This window comes from Lactuca virosa, chromosome 4 (assembly GCF_052849685.1).
Source record: "Lactuca virosa cultivar CGN04683 chromosome 4, Lactuca_virosa_CGN04683_v6, whole genome shotgun sequence".
NCBI lineage: Eukaryota > Viridiplantae > Streptophyta > Magnoliopsida > Asterales > Asteraceae > Lactuca > Lactuca virosa.
Window position 1 is genome coordinate 329,508,385 of NC_136429.1, and position 19,857 is coordinate 329,528,241.

Consider the following 19,857-nt stretch of genomic DNA (forward strand, 5'->3'; position numbering starts at 1 on the left):
TTTTGTTAATTTTAAAGTCTCATTATATTCCAACAGTAGTATTAGAGCCAATAGTTCATGTTTCACACAAAAGAGCAGTCATTTTTTTGTGAAACTTATGGGGTATAGCTTCTACACACTAAGTGGGAAATTATGTGTATGAAAACCGTAAAAATAATTATACATATCTTTTTTTTTTTTTGTTAAACTAGTTTTAATAACATAAAAGTTGATAAACACAAGTGTAACATCCTGATGTTGAGGTAATTCCAAATTTTAACCCTAAATATGAAGATTATTGCATTTTAGCCATTTTGTATGAGAAATGTAGCAAAATGGCCCATAGTGCCATTTCTATAAATTATGGAGCGTAGGCACATACATTGGGCGTACGTGGTGAGATCCCAAACCCTAATTTTTAGGGTTTGGATTATATTTAAGCATCCTTATGACCTCCAAGTCTCTTCTTTCATCAGCCCACATCACCTCATTCGACCTTACCAAACCCTAGTCCCTTGTTTGAGCATTCTTGACATTTGGTGTGCATTTTAGTGACCTTAAAGGAAAAGGAAAGAAGTAGAACCACCTTGGAAGCTTGAAGAAGCTTTGGATCTGGAATCCTCGTCTCCTTAGAAACCTCCATGAGGTATAGAGTTCTGAACTTGGCTTGCATTTCGTTAGATCTTGTTAGTTCTTGATTCATGAAACGTTTTGGTCCCAAGTCTTGATCTTTATGAGTATGACATACTCCAGCCCGTATAAGTTGTTCTTTTAGATGTTTTGGGATGTCTAGAAGCATAAAAATATGATCATGGCCTTTAGTTCTTCCTCATGCATGTGCTAGGATGTCCAAATAGATTAAGAAGTTAGGGTTTGTCTAACCATGCAAAGTCATAAAGTTGGAAACTTTATGACTTATAATGATATTTTGGGCTTAGATCCGGACTTGGACGTAAGGACTTGATGTATTAAGCTCTTAATATGAAGTTGTGGTAACCAGGTGCATACGTTGGGCGTACCAAATGGTCAAGAGGAGTACGCCCAACGTACTCGGCTGGGTTGACTCGGTTGGTTTGTTGACCTTGACCTTTTGACAAAGGTTGACCTAAGAGTAGTTTCAGTATTTGACGTCTTTTGGGATTATTAACTAAGCTTAGGTCACCAGTTTCGTTTAAGTGATCGGTAGAGTTGGTGTTGGAGTTGTATTTGGTGTTATGTACTTTTCTGCAACTCGTCAAACTGAGAGGTGAGTTTTTCTCACTGTACTCGTGGGTCGAAGGCACCAATGTCAGACCACCAGATTATGTATCTTGGTTTTAGGATAGTGTTATGCTAGTATATGACTGATTAGTAGATCTGTATAATTATGTGTATTTGTTGGTTCTATGTTTCTGTTTATCTGTTACATACGTCGACATATTGTGGTTGGGTTGAGGCGGTCCTGCTTTGTGTTGAAGTCCAAGACACCTGGGGGGTTCGGATCGGCTATAGAGCGGTCTAGATAGGTTGTAGGCCTTGCGAGGCGGTCCAGTCAGGCTGAAGGCTCATACTTGTATCCTATTTTTTGTTGTTTTATGTAATGATATTTTGGGGGAACTCACTAGGCGTTGGCTTACAATTTTAGTTTATTGTTTCAGGTACTTCAAACGATCGTGGGAAAGTGAAGGCATGATTGTGCACATCTTCCTGTTTTTATGACACTGGATCTTGGGATACTCTGATTTTGAATAATACTTTTGAAACAATGGGTTTGTAAACACTTTATGGATGAAATGGGTTGTTTTTGACAATTTTAAATTTCTATGATTTTTGCGATGTTACAAGTCAGAGATTAAGTGTTAAAATGTATGTTTTTTATCTTAATCAAAACATTATTTTAAAAGCATATTTATGTGACACACCATTCTCTAGAAACAATAAAAATAATTGCCGCTAATGCTAATGGAGTTTATAAAAGGGACGAAATAGTGTTGATGGGTTTTTAACGACATTTTAAATATGTCTCTAAAGTTGTTGGGTATTTATTTTAGTCTATGTTTCTTGTTGATCGGTGTTTTCGACACTTTGTTGTTGTCCTAAAAGTGTTGAAATGCACTTTTAATTGTATAAAAGTGTTTATTTAAATTGTATGGATCCGGTAACACTTTACCTCAACTAGACCTATGGTTTTGATGTTTATTTGATGTTTTTAGGGTTTTTCTATAGTTTTGCAACATGGTTGTCATTTTAATTATCTATTATCTAATGTAATTGTCTTTTAATTGTATTGTGATAGCTTAGTTAGGAAATTATACTATAATAGTAAATGTAATAAAATAAGACTAGAGACTACTAAACGAGATTCATGGAGATTGGATTCTCAAGGTGTTACATGGGGGAACCAAGAGTTGACATGAAGCAAGTGGGAGTCATGTTGGTGATTTGTTATCATCAATGTTATTTAAGTGTAATGAGATTAATTTGTTGACCAAAAGTGATCTTGATAAATATTAAACAAGTAAGGAAGGTGTAGAGTACACACTTGTTTAAGTTTGATCAAGTTTCAAAGTACACTGGCATTTAGGGGCGAAGCCCCTAAACGAGAGGGGATCCGGGGGCAGCGCCCTTGAAAGCGGGGTCCAAGGGGTGGCATCCCCTGGCGAGGTCCAAGGGGTAGAGATTTTTTTATATAGGTTATATTACTATATTAAAAATGCACCAGAAAATTGTTTTTTTAGAGAATTGACCACTGGTTTGACCCATATCCAAATACCCGTTTTTAGTTTAGTTTTATGACAGTTTTTAGACAGAGATCATAAATCGTTTTTTTGGTCTCATTTTCTAGTACGTACGAAATCATATCATCAAAACACTCTTTGTTCTTGTCTCTCCGAGTCTTATCCGATTAAAGAAGACTGGGGTACCACCCAAATACATTAATCTGAAAGTATTCAACATGATTCTCAGAATTTCCAAGCCTTTCTATACCCCAAATTCTAACAAGTTAGACATCCATGTGGTCCCTTTGTCCATAAAAATAGCCAAGTGTTTCCGCGTGTCGTGTAATGACCCAAATTTGTGCGTCTAAATATTTTGAGGATTTATCAGAGTTTTCTAAAAATGTGGAATTATGTATCTCAAAAACATTTTACATTCCATGATATAATCGAGTTTACAATGAATCATAACCACAATTTAAAGCAACAAGTAAATACCAAAATAAAAATCTACATATAGTCTATGTCCTTGTGCTCCTATATCCTCTCGTACAACAGCTAATACCTGAACTTGCAATACGTGAAAAATCTACAACATCAGACCACAGGTCTGGTGATTTATATCATACACTGTTTTTAAGTCATCATACTCTACTTCTATATTTTATTTATTTCCATACCCTACCATTTTGTTCTCTTTTTCTCATACTCTGTCATTCTAACCTCATTTCTTCATATTCTACACTTTTATTCTCCTATTTCCATACTTTTCTACTCTATTATCTTCCATTTTTATCTCATATACTCTATTCTTACCTCATGTCGTCTCATCTACACTTTTCTTATCGCTTCTCATACTCTTACTCTATTTCATCTCATGTCTTCCCATCTCTTCTCATACTCACTTGTTATGTTTTGTCTTCATCTCTTCTCAAGCTCATCTTATAGTCTATCTTAGGCTCTTCTCGACTCATCTCATGCCTTCTTTTCATTTCATCTCTTTACTCTTCTTCTACTTTATCTACACATCCTCTCATTTCCTTCTCTCTCACCCGATACCCTCTTCTCATTCCATGACATACTTTCTCCTTTCTCTACATCTAATCTCATAGTTGCTCCTATATATGTTCTTTACTTTGTCATTCTACTTTCATTTAAACCCAAGCAGTCTAATCACATATGATATATTTATCTATCATAAAGTGGGGCAACATGGTTCTGAATTACCAGTTACAATCATCCGGACCAAGTCCTCTCACTTTGATCCCTTACGGATCCTTGGCAACTTCTCTTCTCTCGAATCCCTTGCGGATTACAACGACCCCTTAAGGATCCTCTACACTCAATCCCTCACGGATTATATCAAGATTCTCTAAAGAAACCTCTTACTTTGTTCGACTCATGGAAACCTTTCTCAATATTCTCTAACCACACATACTATCATTCCTACAAGAATCACCTATATACATTCCCGAAGGAATCATTTTCTCTTTCCCAAAGGAAACATAATCTCATTTGCATATGAATCGTAATTTCATTCCCGAAGGAATCACCTTTCTACTCTTTTCATAATCTTTCATGTGAATGTTATGGTCTCCCCCATGGTCTTACAGATCACATTTATCATAACATTCTATCTCATCATCTCATTAAAAGATCTACTACTACCAATCTAGTACTCAATTCATTAAGTACTTAATCTAACTCTTCATCTAATAACATGTAGGTATTTAACACAATAACCTTAATATCTAAACATACATACATACTCATTTACATGATTATAATACATATAATCATATTATATATTCATCTAATATCTTGTAGGTATTCAACATAATACCATTTGCATTTAAGAATACATTCATACTTTGTCTTCATCTAATATATTATGGGTATTTAACACAATATCACTAGTATTAAAACATGCATACATAATACCATTAACATATAAACATTCACATATAATCTAGTGAGAGAGAGAGAGAGTTATAACTCACATTGTTAGTTAGTGAAAACTAACTACTATTGGCTTCAAATCTTCGATTGATGCACTTGATCCATCTTCTTTGCTCAGGGCCTATTCACACAACATATCAATTCCCTTAGAAATTGTCTTAGCACATTAAGAGCTTAATCATTATCCATACCAAAATGATCACTTAATTGATCATAATTCTAATATCACATCTTATACCTCTAAATATATTTCACCTAATGAATTAAGCATCTCATACCTAGTTCATTACACTCTAAACTCTATTGCATCAATTCTTCTTCCACATTAGTTATGGTTTGAAACCCTAACTTTCCATATATGGATTTCACTTTGGGAATGTAACATCCCAAAAATTGCAAGGATTTTTTTTATTTTTAAAGTACTAAAAACCTTTCCATAAATATCGTAAGTCAAATAATACAAACATGAGTTTGCAAATTTTATGAAAACATTAAAGTACTCCCAAAATGATGAAGTGTGGAGACCATTGGTGGATGCAGTACAATCAAGCTTGCTCTTTCCCTTTGCTACTAGAAGTACCTAAAACAATAAAAATTTAAACTGTAAACATGAAGCTTAGCGGGTTCTTCAAAATACCACATACCAATACGGGTCCTACCCATCATACACATACTGGCTCCCACACATAATAGAACATCCAAACATGTCATAAGTTCCCCTGTGATTACACTTCCATGATGTTGAAAAAGTCTATGCTAATGTCAGAAAATTGCCTCATGAATGCAGGTCGTACATAATTAAGACAAAATAGACGTTCGAATAGATGTATCTACCCTGAGGCATTCATCAAACAAGAACATACAATAAGGCATACTCAAATATTATATGGATATTTAGTCCTATATATGTACCACCCTAATGCATTAATCAAATAATCTTTCATTATCAACATAGACTCTAAGTACTTAAAACACATAACATGCATAAAGTAATCTCTGCTAAGCAGACATCCTAGAATGCAACCTGAGCAGATCTCTAGCCTAACTTCTAGCATGAAATTCATATAATAACATATGTAACATTCACGTATAGGTATTTTGGGAACACTTGATCCATGCTTGATTGCATGGATCACACCCTTTTTCTTTTTAAAACCCTTTTTTTAGGAAACATTTTCTTGTAAAAAGGTTTTACAATCCTTCAGTTTGAGTCCAGACGCACCATGTGCTATCCCGAATCCCCTAAACCAAGGCTCTAATATCAACTTGTAACATCCTAAAAATTACTAGGAATTTTTCTTTTTAAAGTACTAAAAACCATTCCATAAACATTGTAAGTCAAATAATCCAAAACATGAGTTCGTAGTTTTTATGAAAACATCATAGTAATCCCAAAATCATAAAGTGCAGAGTTCATTGGTGGATGTAGTACAATCAAGCTAGATCTGTACCCTTGCTAATAGAAGTACTTGAAAAAATAAAATTTTAAACCTTAAGCACGAAGCTTGGTGAGTTCCATAAAAACCACATACTAATACGAGCCCAAATCATCATACATAACGGGCCCCACCCAATATACAAAACGGGCCCTAACCAACATATATAATGCACCTTGGCCAACATAAATAACAGGCCCTACCCAACATACATAATGGGCTCCGCCTAACATACATAAAAGGCCCTGTCCAACATACATGCAAGAGGCACAAAGACAATCTAGCATTCTACAAAGTATAGTGAGAAGGCTCACCTTACTAATCAGAGTAGACTAAATCACACCTCACAAAGTCGGGAAGTTGGTTCTACACATAACCTAATGAATCACAGAAGGCCAGTCCTTAGTTTACTGATTAAAACTAATAATTTGACCGAAAGTCAACTCGGTAAAAACTTCAACGCTCAAAGTCAATGGCCAACAGTTAAAGTCAATGGTCAGCCACCATGATGTAGCTAACCACTAACTGCTCCATGAAAAGTGGAAACCACACGACAAAATAGTTGCGAATGAAACCCGCTACTATGTCATGGCGAGACCCTTGTCATGCCGTGGTATACCTTTATTAGAAACACGATGGGTTTGCCCGCTATGTTGTGATAAGGCCCCTATTACGTCATGGGGACGCTGACAGATCCATCTCTTTGCCAAGATCTTAATTCATTAAGTCATACATTCATACTTTCCAGAAAGCTTCTTAACATCCTTATGGATCATAAAAACCCTAAATTTATGGACATGCATGTCCAATGCATGTCATACTTCAAACTAGGTCAAAATGGGAAAAATGGGGAAAAATCCCATGCATGAAACCTAAAAAATATAGAAGTTCAAACCTAAAGCATATATCATTCTTAGGACCTCAAGGATCAATAAAATTGCCAACTTTATTGAAACCGTCCATTCAAACCAACACAATCATGAAGCTACGTTTACAAAACCTAGATATAGAAAAGATGAACAAAAAGATAAGAAATTGAGGACTTACAAAATTCTAGAATATGCATAAGGAGGTGTAGATAAGCTTGCTTATTGAATTCTCACACTAGAAAACCTCACTTTTTCATTTAAAGGTCACAAAAGCACCAAAATAAGCTCAAAATGATGTAAAGGAGGCTACAATTTGATTCTTTACACTTGGATGTGATGGAGGTTGAGGGTGGACGAAACCCTAGTGTCACACCCCAAAACCGGAACGGCGGAAACGTTCGGGGGTGGAGGACGTCATGTTCAGTATCACAACAATGCAAAGTAGTAAATAAGCAACAACATCATCCATTGCATTAATAATATAATTTCATACAAGTGTGTTCTGTCAAGTTATATAGACACCAAAAATATACATCAAAATAAAAGATGAGTCTTGAATGAGCTCCATCTTCTCAGAACCTGGCACCGGTACCTGTCTACTGGTGACCTGAGCATACAAGTTATTTTGAAAGAGTTTATCAGCTTTAAAGCTGGTGAGATCATAAGTATATTAGTGTCTGTGTTTGTATGAAAGCATTTGTAAGATGTTTGTAATGTATAAGTTTTGTAAAAGTTTATATTTGTTTGTACTCTCCTAGAAAACCCTATGTTTCCTACTAAAAGTAGCCTTCTACCAAGGCATCTAGTGTCTGTGTGTGTGTCTCTTGTAAGAGTGTGTATTTTCCTAAATCTGACTATTATTAACCAAAAATATAGTTCTTACATTATTGTTTATTGTGTGAATATCAAAAAGTAAATATAAAAGGAAAATAAAATAGTACTGTAGTGTTGTATTAAGTAACTACTGCTGTACTAACTACTTTACACTAATTGTTATTTAAAGTACCATGTGATCGGCCTGTATCCTGCTACCGACTCTAGTAAAACGACAATGTAAGACGCCGTAAGAAATGACGTTTGGCACCCGTAGACTTGCAAGTCCCACTGTAGCGAGCAGCAAGGTGTAGGATAGTCAATCCAGTATAGATCTATACACAAACTCATACGCTCCCCAATTAAGGAGATTCTGGATACAAAACGGGTCATGACAGGTAGTGCCATGTCCCCCGTTAAGTGGCTCACATAACTGTATGTAATGTATATGTATATGTATATGTATGTGCTAGCTGTATTGTGTGTTCTTTCTCTGTCTAGCTTGTATGTTTTGTTTCTCATCACTGTGTATTATGTTTGTTTCTCATCACTATGTATTATGTTTGTTTCTCATCACTATGTATTATGTTTGTTTCTCATCACTATGTATTATGTTTGTTTCTCATCACTATGTATTACTCATGAATGAACTGACTCATTGTATGTTTCATTGTTCTAGTAATAGTATCTTCCTAAACTATACCTATTATAGTTTACTAGTAATGTTGTTTGTGTATATGAACATGTTTGTATACCTTTGCTACCCAAAGGCATTAAACTGAATGAAAGAAGTAACCTTTTATATCTACACACATATACATGATATATAACTAGGATTCAAACGACCTTCGGACAAATAACCTGAATGCCCTAAGTCCACAACCAAACAAGGAACAGGAAGTAAGGTGAGCTATTAGTCCTAAGTCCTTTCAATCCTACTTATATAACTATATCTATATAGATACGCAGAATATAAGTTAAAAGAATTTAAGTAAAAGTATTTATCATGTAAAAGAGTTTGATAAAAGCATTTAGTATGTAAAAGAGTTTGTAAGACATTTTGAAGTAAAACAGTTTGGTAACACAGTTTGAAAAGTAAGAAATCCACTTGTTTGGTAGTTATTAATCACATGTGATTGATATAATAACTATAATTGTTCAACTTGTATTCCCCCCCCCCCCATAAAAGCATTTAAAAACATTTAAAAGGTTAATTAAGGGGTATGAACTTACCTGTAGTGAGTGGTTTAGATGAACGGAATGTATAGGATGCTAGGTGTCAAGTGAAGACTTGTACACACACAATGATCCTAGTTAACATATAATAACACATATATGTATCCAATTAGTCTTTAAACAACTAATTAACAAAGTTAAGACATCCTAGGACATGTAAAACACCTTATTTAAGTGCTATAAGTCCTAAGGATTGCATATAAGTGTTGTATGACATTGCTATTGAGTTTAGGGTTCAAGGGGACCCTTTATTTGAGTTTACGGTTTTGTGACCGTAACTCATTGAGTTTACGGTCGTAAACCCATGAGTTTACGGCCGTAAACTCATGTTTCTTGACCATTTTGCGTTTTGAAGCCTTACAAGTCCTTAGAAGCATTTCTACTTGAAGTATAAGCCTTAGGAAGAGATTAGGGCACCATTTCACTCCTAAATGGAGTTTACGGTCCCTGGACCACTTCTCATTGGGTTTACGGCCGTAAACCCATATGGTTTATGGTATTTTGATGTTTTCAAGTACTAAACTCATTAAGGAAGGGATCTATGCAAGTTTCCAAGGCTTAGAAGGGACTAGGGTACACTTTGGCACCCTTTTTAGGGTTTACGGTCCAAGGTATTCTTGGACCGTAAACACCTTTGATCCTTGGTTTCCTTGGTGTTTACTTGATGTATTGAAGTGTAACAAGCCTTATTATACTCTAGGATAGAAGTACTTACAAGATAGAGGCTTGAAAAGGTGCTAAAAGTCCAAGAACGCTAGTGTGTGTTCTTGGTGAAACTTGAAGATCTAACCTTTTGGAATGATTTCACGGATGGAAGTGTGTTAAATCACTAGATTAAGTAATATATCAACTTATTAGGGCTAGAAACACTTACAAGTTGAAGATCTTGAAGAATTGATGGATGATACTTGAGAGAGAATTGAGTTTGGATCTTGAATTTGTGAAAAATGGTAAATAATGACTAAGTGTCATATATATACCCTCAATTTAGGGTTTACGGCCGTAAACACCTTTGTTTAGGCCGTAAACTCCAAACTCTTGGAGCTTTGGGACTTTATTGTTGCATAATAAACCGTATAGCATCCTCTCTCCTGTTATCTCCTGGAGTACTAATCTTAAAATACTCAAACTTATTCCAAAAAGCTTGAAAATTAGCAGAAACAGTTTTGACTCCTATTGAAGTGAATGGTTGTACAAAATAGAAATTTCGGGTTGTCACACCTAGCAATCACATCCCTTAAATAGGGCCCGAGGCCCGAGATCAATGGCTTTGAGCCCTAGCCACCACCACATCGTGGCGAGGTTCTTACCACGTTGTAGTAATTAAATGACTACCATGTTGCGGCGACGGGAAAATCCCAAAACTGTAATATTGCAAAGCATAAAAACTTGTACCTAAAAAACCGGGTGTTACAGTTCTCCCCCACTATAATCAAATTTTGCCATTGAAATCTGTTGCCGTAAACAACTCGGGGTAATGCTCCCGTGTCTCCTCCTTGGGTTCCCAAGTCCATTCAGAAACCTTACCGTGTTGCCACTGCACCTTAACCAAACCCACCACCTTGTTACGTAAGGTCTTCATCTTCCTATTGAGAATAATGATCGGTCACTCCACATAATTGAGATGCTCATCGATCTAGATATCATCGAATGGAACCATTGTGGAATCATCTGCCAAGAAATTTCGCAACTGGGAAACATGAAAGGTGTTGTGGATCCGACTAAGCTTCACTGGTAGATCCAATCGGTAGGAAACCTTGTTGGATTAGTGTCTAAGCCCGTAACTATATTTGGTATGTACTTGACCCGGTTGTGCATGGTCCTTTTGGGTTACCTTCCCCAAAGCAACTTGATAGGATGATTTATGGAGAAACAAGATTAATTATGATTTATTAATATATTATATGAATAATATATTAAAGGAGAAATCATATTGTTTAATTAATATTAGTCAAGAATTAATTGATAGTTAGTTTTGTGACTAAAAGACATTAATTAAACTTAGGGGATTGAAATTGTAATTATAAGATAATTGCAATTGGGCTATGGATCACCTTGGAACATAGGTTGGACGAATTCTATGGGAAGCCCATAAGGAATTCGTCCAAGGGGTGTTATAAAGGGAGTCCATGGGCTGCTTAGGGCCTAAGCAGTCAAATTAGGGTTTCCTAGTTGTAAACCCTAATAGCCTCACTATATAAAGACCCCTATGGCCCCAAAAACGTGGTGAACTCTCTTGGAAGAACCCTAGGTCGGTTTTGGTGCTCCTCCTCTCTCTCATAAGTCATTCTATTGCTTGTGGTGTTTGTAAGCCATTAGAGGAGTTACACTTGTGACTCTAAGCTCCAAAGACAAGAAAATTCAAGCCATTGAAGAAGAGGTAATCATCTAGATATGCTCTTATGTGATAATTTCGAAATGCATATGCTAGATTAGGGTTCTTGAGTCTTGGATGGATTTCATGTACAATAGAGAAACCTAGATCCAAGCATTAGGGTTTGCATGAGCACATAGGATGTTCTTTTGTATATAACCCATCAAACCTTGCCCACCCGAGCAACCACTATGAATGGACCAATATATATGGGACCCAACTTGCCCTGCTTCCAGAATCGAATGAAACCCTTCTAAGGTGACACCTTCAGAAGCATAACATTCCTAACCTGGAACTCAAGATCAGAACTAGGGATGGCAAAAAAACCCGAACCCGACGGGAAAACCCGATCCCCGAAGATTTCGGGGCGGGTCGGGTCACTCTTATCGGGTATCGGGTCGGGTTTTGGGTTGTTATCGGGTTTTTTGTTCGGGTTCAGGGCAGGGAGTGGGGTTTGCATGCCCCGACCCGCCCCGCCCCGAAAAAAATTATATATATATATATATATATATATATATATATATATATATATATATATATATATATATATATAAATGACATTTCAGCCCTCTAACCCATTTCAGCCCCTGAAAGACACTAACCCTAAATCCCATCACGTATTCCCAATTTCCCACTATCGCTTCTCTTCCAAGTTCCAGCCGACAACCGAGTTATGGACAATCGAAAATTCAAAATTGAAAAACTTAAAATTTCCTCTATGTTCTCGCTCGTTCGTTTTCATCGAAGAGTCGAAGTCGAGTAGTCGACACTCGACCCTTCCCATTGCCTCACATAATCACAGTCGACCTTCTCGTTGCTTCGCAGATTCATTAGCACTTGCAATAGCAAGAAACGATCAACAATCGCATATTTGCAGTTGACCTGCACACCTGTGACGACCAACTCTGAATTCAGGTAAGAATAAGTATTTTTTTGCTGATTATATTCAAAGCATGCCTGTGACATGTTCAATGTTCACAATTTTGTTTTAACCGTTAAAACTGAGCCTCAAATGTTCAGTGTTCACTAAGTATTTTTTTTGTAGTTGATGAATATGATTTGTTTAGAATCATGTTGTTTACCTAATCTGTTTATTAGTTTAGAATCCCATTGACACTGTGACCTGTTGTTTAACTGATTCGTCTAAAATCCTGTTATTGAACTGTTGAATCTGATATGTTTTTACCTGATTAGTTTAGAATCTAATTACCTGTTTAGTCTAAAATCCTGTCTAAAATCATGTTGTTGAACTGTTTACCTGATCTGTTTTGGAACTGTGAATCTAATATCACATTGGTTGTTATGTTGATTCTGTGGATCAAGGAGGTGGGACACATATTGATGATATGTTTGAAGAAGATGGAGATGAAATGGTCGGTTCAAAAAGGGCAACATTTACACCAGCATGGCCCCATTTTAGAAAAATTAAGTTGAATGGTGAAGTTATAGCAAAATGCAAGCATTGCTCTAAAGTATTGGGTGCAGACTGCAGATAGCAAGAACGGTACAAAACATTTACTTTCCTAAATACATGGAACTTGATTTGTTGGTGTGGTGGAAAACAAATGAATTAGTTTGATTTTAAGTTTGTTTAACATTTTGTAGGAAACCACTAAAGAAATCGGGACAACAAGCTTGGATGATGTTGCTTGATTTTGAGTTTGAATTAATGTTTACATGTAATGTACTATTGTGATGAATTTAGTTACAATATTAAACTTTGGTAATTTCTATTTGGTTCACTTATGTTAAGAACTTATTTGGTATTTTAAGCCTTTGTAAGGTTTTAATTTCTCATTGTTTCATTGTAGTTTTCTAAAAATTTCTGCCACCATTTTCGGGTTTTGGGTCGGGTTTTCGGGTCTATATCGGGTTTCGGGTTTAGGGTCGGGTTCGGGGAAATTTTTAGCCCCGACAGGGTGCCCCGATAAGAAACCCGTTGGGTTTCAGGTCGGGTTCGGGGATAAATATATATATCGGGTTCGGGTATGGGATATGCTGCCCCGCCCCGCACCCGCCCCGTTGCCATTCCTAATCAGAACAACGTCGGTCAACATAACTTTTATGTTTACTCTAAGAGGTTCGTAGTCTAACAAGCACCTGTTGGATTAACTATGTAGTCTTGATCACTACCTCAGTGATCCCCATCACCCACTGCCCAATATCACCCCAACAAATCGAGGTCTGTCACTTCCTCCCGTAGAGCAACTCGTAAGGGGTCTGACACTTCATACCGGGTTGAATTTTGGTCAAATTGTTAGTTTTAGTTGGTAAAACAAGAACATACATTAAAAAGCTTACTAACTTGAGCTCTTCTAATGTTTGGTGTTGATGTTGGAGTTTGAGTCTTGACAAGGCGACATGAATTCTTCACAACTTGATATGGATTGACAGTGCCAAAAGTCTTGTGAGCTTGAACAAACATATCAGTGTGAACTGATTTTTCAGCGTGTGAAGTCTTGACAGTGTGAGACTTCTTGGCAGTGTGAACTTTCTCAGCTTGAAGCTTGTAAGTGTGAGGCTCGTCAGTGTGAACTGAAGTCGTCCCAGTGTGAGATGAAGATGAGGAAGAGAGTCATTTCAGAATGATAACCGGTTTTGCTGAAGCTTTTTGATTATGAGCAGCTCGTGGTTTCTCATCATGAATCTTATCAACATGTGGCTTGTTAGTGCAAGAGTTATTGTGATGTTCACCATTGTGAAAACTAGGGTTTATTGAAAGTGAGTTTTCATCAAGTATTCCTTCATTTTGAACAATAATAAATGAAAAACTACTCTTCTAAACATAATTTTCTTTAATCCTTTCCTTCAGATCTGATATCTCATTCTCTCTTTCAACCAGAAGCTTCTTCAACACTTTTATATCTTATTGTTTCTAATTGATGAATTTGTCTTTCAGATCCAGTTCAACAATGAATAACATAGATATAGGTGTGTTTGGATCATACATCAGTTCAGGAACAAGATAAAGGGCTTGCATCAATTGCTCTTTTATTTTTCAAACTATAATGTTTTTCCTCTTAATCAAGAACACTTGTATTTTTGTTAATCTTTCCACTTAAAAAATGTTCTCTCATCTAAGAAACATTATAAGGACCAAACATACATGAATTAATTAGAAAGTACCGTAGATAGGGCAAAATACCACACTCTCTCTTCTCTGATTCTAAAATATTCTTCATATCTGAATGATATAAGATTTTTTATTCTTCATCTTATGATTTTCAAGTTTCTGAATAGCGAATGAACTTCTGAATCTTCAATAGATCCTAGAATGAATGTTCTAGTCTTCTCTGATACCACTTGGTGGTACCAAACCTTTTGTAGATTCGTAGATTGGATACAAACAATAAAGAACAATGAAGAACACAGAAGTATCACAAAGATATCTTTCACCAAGAGAACGAGGTGCACAAAGCAAATGACACTAAGCCGTCACAAAGACATTATTAGGGTTTTACCCTAATACATGTATTTATACTAATCTATTCTAGTGAATTCCTTCAATCAAGGGATTGTATCTAATATACATATAAACTAATATGGTATAAAAGGAATGGATCAGATCAGATCCTCTTCAGATTCAGATATCAGCACCAGCACATCAGATAATGATCAAAGCATCAGATCCAGGGAGCCACATTGATCAGGGCATCAACATCAGTGTCAGGGAGATCGGCTTCAACTTCAACATCAGCATCAGGGTGACACGCTGATCAGCTTCAGCTTCAACAGATAGTACCATCAGTGTATGATTGTTCAGCGTATCACCCGATTAGTGTATCATGTGACATCCCCAATTTTAAGGCCAGAAAAGTCCGATTTGTTTATGCTTATTTAAAAATCAGAGTATCCTTTTTGAAAAATAGAATTGCGGAATTTGTTTCCAGAAAAACATGATAATAATATTATCAAAAAATTTCCAAAGAAATGTATTTTTATTTATATTAAAACATTGGGATGTCATCGTCAATACGAAAACATAAGCATAACGAAATATTACAAGTCTTATAGTAATTAAACTAGTGGCCTAATACTCCTTGAATCTCTCAGCACAATGTATCTTTCATATAGCCACCTGTGACTGAGTGGGTCAGGTTAGGAAACCTGGTGAGTACATAGGGTTTTCAACCCACAATAATATAATTATTACGTTTAATTATCAAACAATTAACCCAATTTTCCATCCTCATTATCCTCTTTATTCTTAAGGATCTCCTCTAAGAATCATCTATTCTTCATCTATTTATTCCTAATGATTATCCTAAGGAATAGGCACGAAGTCCATTGCTGCCAGGGTTTATCTAATAAGCACTAAGTCCATAGCTGTCGGTGTTATCTATTAGGCACATCTACTAATGTTATCTGTTAGGCACTAACTCCATAGCTTCCAATGTTCATTTATAAGGCACTAAGTCTATAGTTGCCAGGGTTTTAAGAGTACATCTGGTGAACACGTAGTTCAAAAATACCTACAGGTTGCGAGCCTACTATCGTTCCACTGGACTGTCTAGAATAGTCAGTGGTCGTCATCTATACCCTGATATATGACTGGATTAACTTTAAAGTCAAGGCTTCTCCTCATCTTTCACCTCTCAGCATCTATATCATCTTTCATCTCTCATCATTCATCTACCCATCTTTACCCACTATGTTTATAGGTATAAAAATACATATACAATTTAAATCACATACAACATGTATAAATTGTTCATATAGCATAGATATCAGGAACACAAATAATAAGCACATATAACATGTATTAATATTAAAGACTTCATATCTATGTGTAAGATGAAAGTAACTATGCACTCACTTGTTAAAGTGATGACTCGAAATTTGGACAGCGCTTCGCTTCTAGCAATTGTCTTTTCCTTTGACGTAACCTAGTATCATTATCATTAAGTTTTAGTCTAATATTTATTGTGAGTAATTATTAGTCTAGATTTATCATTAATTCAAAGTCTACTTCAAGATCTATCAAGTAAGGAACAACCAGGTAGGATCATATCGAAAGCAGGGTCCGTTTGGTATACAAAGTATACTGTTTGGAAATTCCACTTTAAACACCTCACTAAATCACAGCCGGGACATCATCCCCGTAAGTAGATCAATCAGTATAGCGACTTGGAACCACTGATAAATCTTGTTTATAGGTTAATAATAACTATAATAATTTAAACATAAGTTACACTTAAAGCGTAATAGGTGTAGCTAAACTTACAGGGTTTCTAGAAAAAACTTAGAACTCCGTGGTCAGAACTTCGTCGTTGAATCTTTTTTCAAAAAAGATTATTCTAGCGCTTCAACGTTCACCTTACTATGCTAAAACTACAGAAATAGAAGTCGAATCATAAGGGACCGAAATGCTCGGGGATAAGAAGAGAAAGACTCTTAAACCAAGAGAATGGTGCAAGAAATATGAGAGCCTAGAGGCTCTTATTTATAGTAATTGAATTTTTAAAAACCACCATCTATAGTTGCTTAAATGACCTTATAGTTATTTAAACGACTAAACACTCATTTATAATACTATTTTAAATAGATTTAAAGATATTTGTACTAAACTAATGTCGAAAGTACTCAACACAAGTCTTATAACGACCGCATCGTCAATGCCTTTCTAATGATATATACATATGTGTGTGTGTGTGTATATATATATATATATATATATATATATGTATACGTATATATTATTTATACTTTATTTTAATACATAAATATGCTATTATAAATTATAACTCGTTATATGGACTCCGTTTTTGACGTTCCTTATATCTATGCGTAGCTATCGACGAAATCTACAACTTTCGTTTAGACTCCGTTGGCTAATTTTGACTTTATTTTTTTATCCATATTTTTATAAAATTAAATGATTTTGTAAAAATCATAACTCTCTCGTACGGACTCTGTTTTTGACATTTTTTTTTCTCAAACTTCTTATTTTAAAGAGTACTACGATTTTCTTTTTGGTGGCTTTAGCTAAAAGTCAAACATTCTCTTCGTAGCTTTTTACGTGATACATTCATTGTGCGCGACTGACTTTTATATATTATAAAAGTCACATCTAATTCATACGGAGTCAGATTTCTATGAAAATTTATATTTTCGAAACCGGGAAGACATGTACTTTCTAAATATATAATAATATATATGTTTTGGCGCACTTATTTTTACGATTTACGGGCGATTCGGCAGATTTTTCCTATTTTATTATATTATAATAATCATGAAAAACATAATATTCATATAATTCTTCTTTATTACGTCAAATAGGTTACAATTGTTGACCCTAACTATTACTTTAGTTAAGATTATTTATCCTAGATAATCTTCTATATAAAAAAAAATCATTTTTAACGCTTATTATATCTTAATTGACTAGCCCGAATATACGGACGCTACAATTAAGGTGGGTTGCACCTGATCGTACATCGGCTTGGAAGGAGAACGAAACATTTCTTTAAAAGGGGTGTGGATGTCACACCCCCGAAACCGGATCGACGGAAACGTCCGAGGGCGGATGATTTCATGTACAGTATCATAACAAATTGAATATGAATGAAACATAGCAACAAAACATCATACATTGGAAATACACACTTACATAGTTTACATATTGAACTTGTTCATCAGTTACGTAAAAGTAAGAAAAGTAAAATTTCTTGAAGTCGCACCACTTGTTCTCATAGTCGAGCTTATTATCTGCTACTGGATCCCTGAGAATACAAGTCATTTTGAAAAGCGTCAACTAAAAAGTTGGTGAGTTCATAAGCATATTTGTATAAAATGGTTTTGTACTTCTTTAGAGTAGTTCTCATAGTGTTTTCAGAAAATCCGATATTTCTATAAAATAATTTGTAAGTCTCGTTCTAAAACTGTGAATATATGCATGCCTGTCCTTTGTTATCTTTTGTTTGTAAAAGTAAAGTGAATATTCCCAAAAAATCCAATATTTTCTAAAAAGAAATGGTTTGAAATATTTGTGTCCGATCTTGTATTAATGCATGTGTGTTATTGTTTACTAGAATGCAAAAAGAGAATGAAGAGAATGTAAAGAGAATGCCCCCATACAACCCTATGTTGTCTGTGAAAGAGAATGCTGGTAAAACAACCCCCGAGCTTGAGTACCGGCGCGAGTAAGTTACCGAGTAATCAAAAGAGAAAAGAGAATGGTTTTCCCCGTAGATGTTATAACGTTAATTCTTCTAAGTGAGTCATTATAACCATACCAGATAATGACAATTTCGCCTGTCATGGCGTTGTTGGACGCCGACAGAATAGAATAAGGTTTTTGTCACCCTAGACTGGCCTAGTCTAACTGTAGCGAACAGCTCAGGTGTAGGGTGTCACCCCCCGTATAGATCTATACACAAACCCCCGCTCTCCCTCCAAGAGACTCTGGTTATAACTACATGCTACAATTGTACACTCAATAGGTGTCAACCGACACGTCTCACTAGATCCTTAATCGAATTTACGTGGAAAAAGAAAGAAAAACATATAAGGTATATTCCAGGCCCAATAAACATGTAAGTGGACAACTAAGGCCCACTACACGTGTACATTATTTCCAGGCTCAAAAGAAATGAGAATGTATATCCCGGGCCCAATATACATGTAAAAGGACAACTAAGGCCCACTAAACATGTAAAAGGACACTAAGGCCCACTAAACATGCAAAAGGACACTAAGGCCCACTAAGCACGTAAAAGGACACTAAGGCCCACTAAACATGTGAAAAGAAACTAAGGCCCACTAAACATGAAAAAGGACACTAAGGCCCACTAATCATGTAAAAACTAAAGCCCACTAAACATGTATATTATTTCCAGGCCCAATAAGGACGTATATATATATATATATATATATATATATATATATATATATATATATATATATATATATATATATATATTAAGTACATATAAGTTAACATGTCTAGATGTTTTAAAAGTATATATAAGTTATACAAACTTGCATCTGACACATGTATAAGAGCTTTTAGCATGATAAAAATAATTTCTTCTTTTTGACCTTTCTGTCCCTGTTTTTAGAAAAATTATAGAAAAATCATCATAAGTCGAAATTTGGATCCGTAAACTCTGAGAGTTTGGAAACTGAGTCTGCTTTGTTCAAAATTTTTATTATAATTTTTAATGACCTCAAACCAGTGTGAAAATGTTCATCTTCACAGAATGGTCCGAAATCATTCCGGAAATGATAGACAGTTTTGTAAAAATCGCCAAAAATTGTAGAAAAATCGTATGAACGCGTGAGGGTAGTTATTTTTAAGGTATAAACCTGAACTTTTTGCATGTAAATGAAAAATAATACCATCAAGGTGGCCAAAACATTTCTTAATTAGACCAAATCGTGTCTGATAAAAGCTGATTTTTGAGTTTAGGTTATACATGTTTGAACACAACACTTATTTTTGCTATTTTGAGTGTATAATCCCAGATCTACAAGTTTATATGTAATATATATGA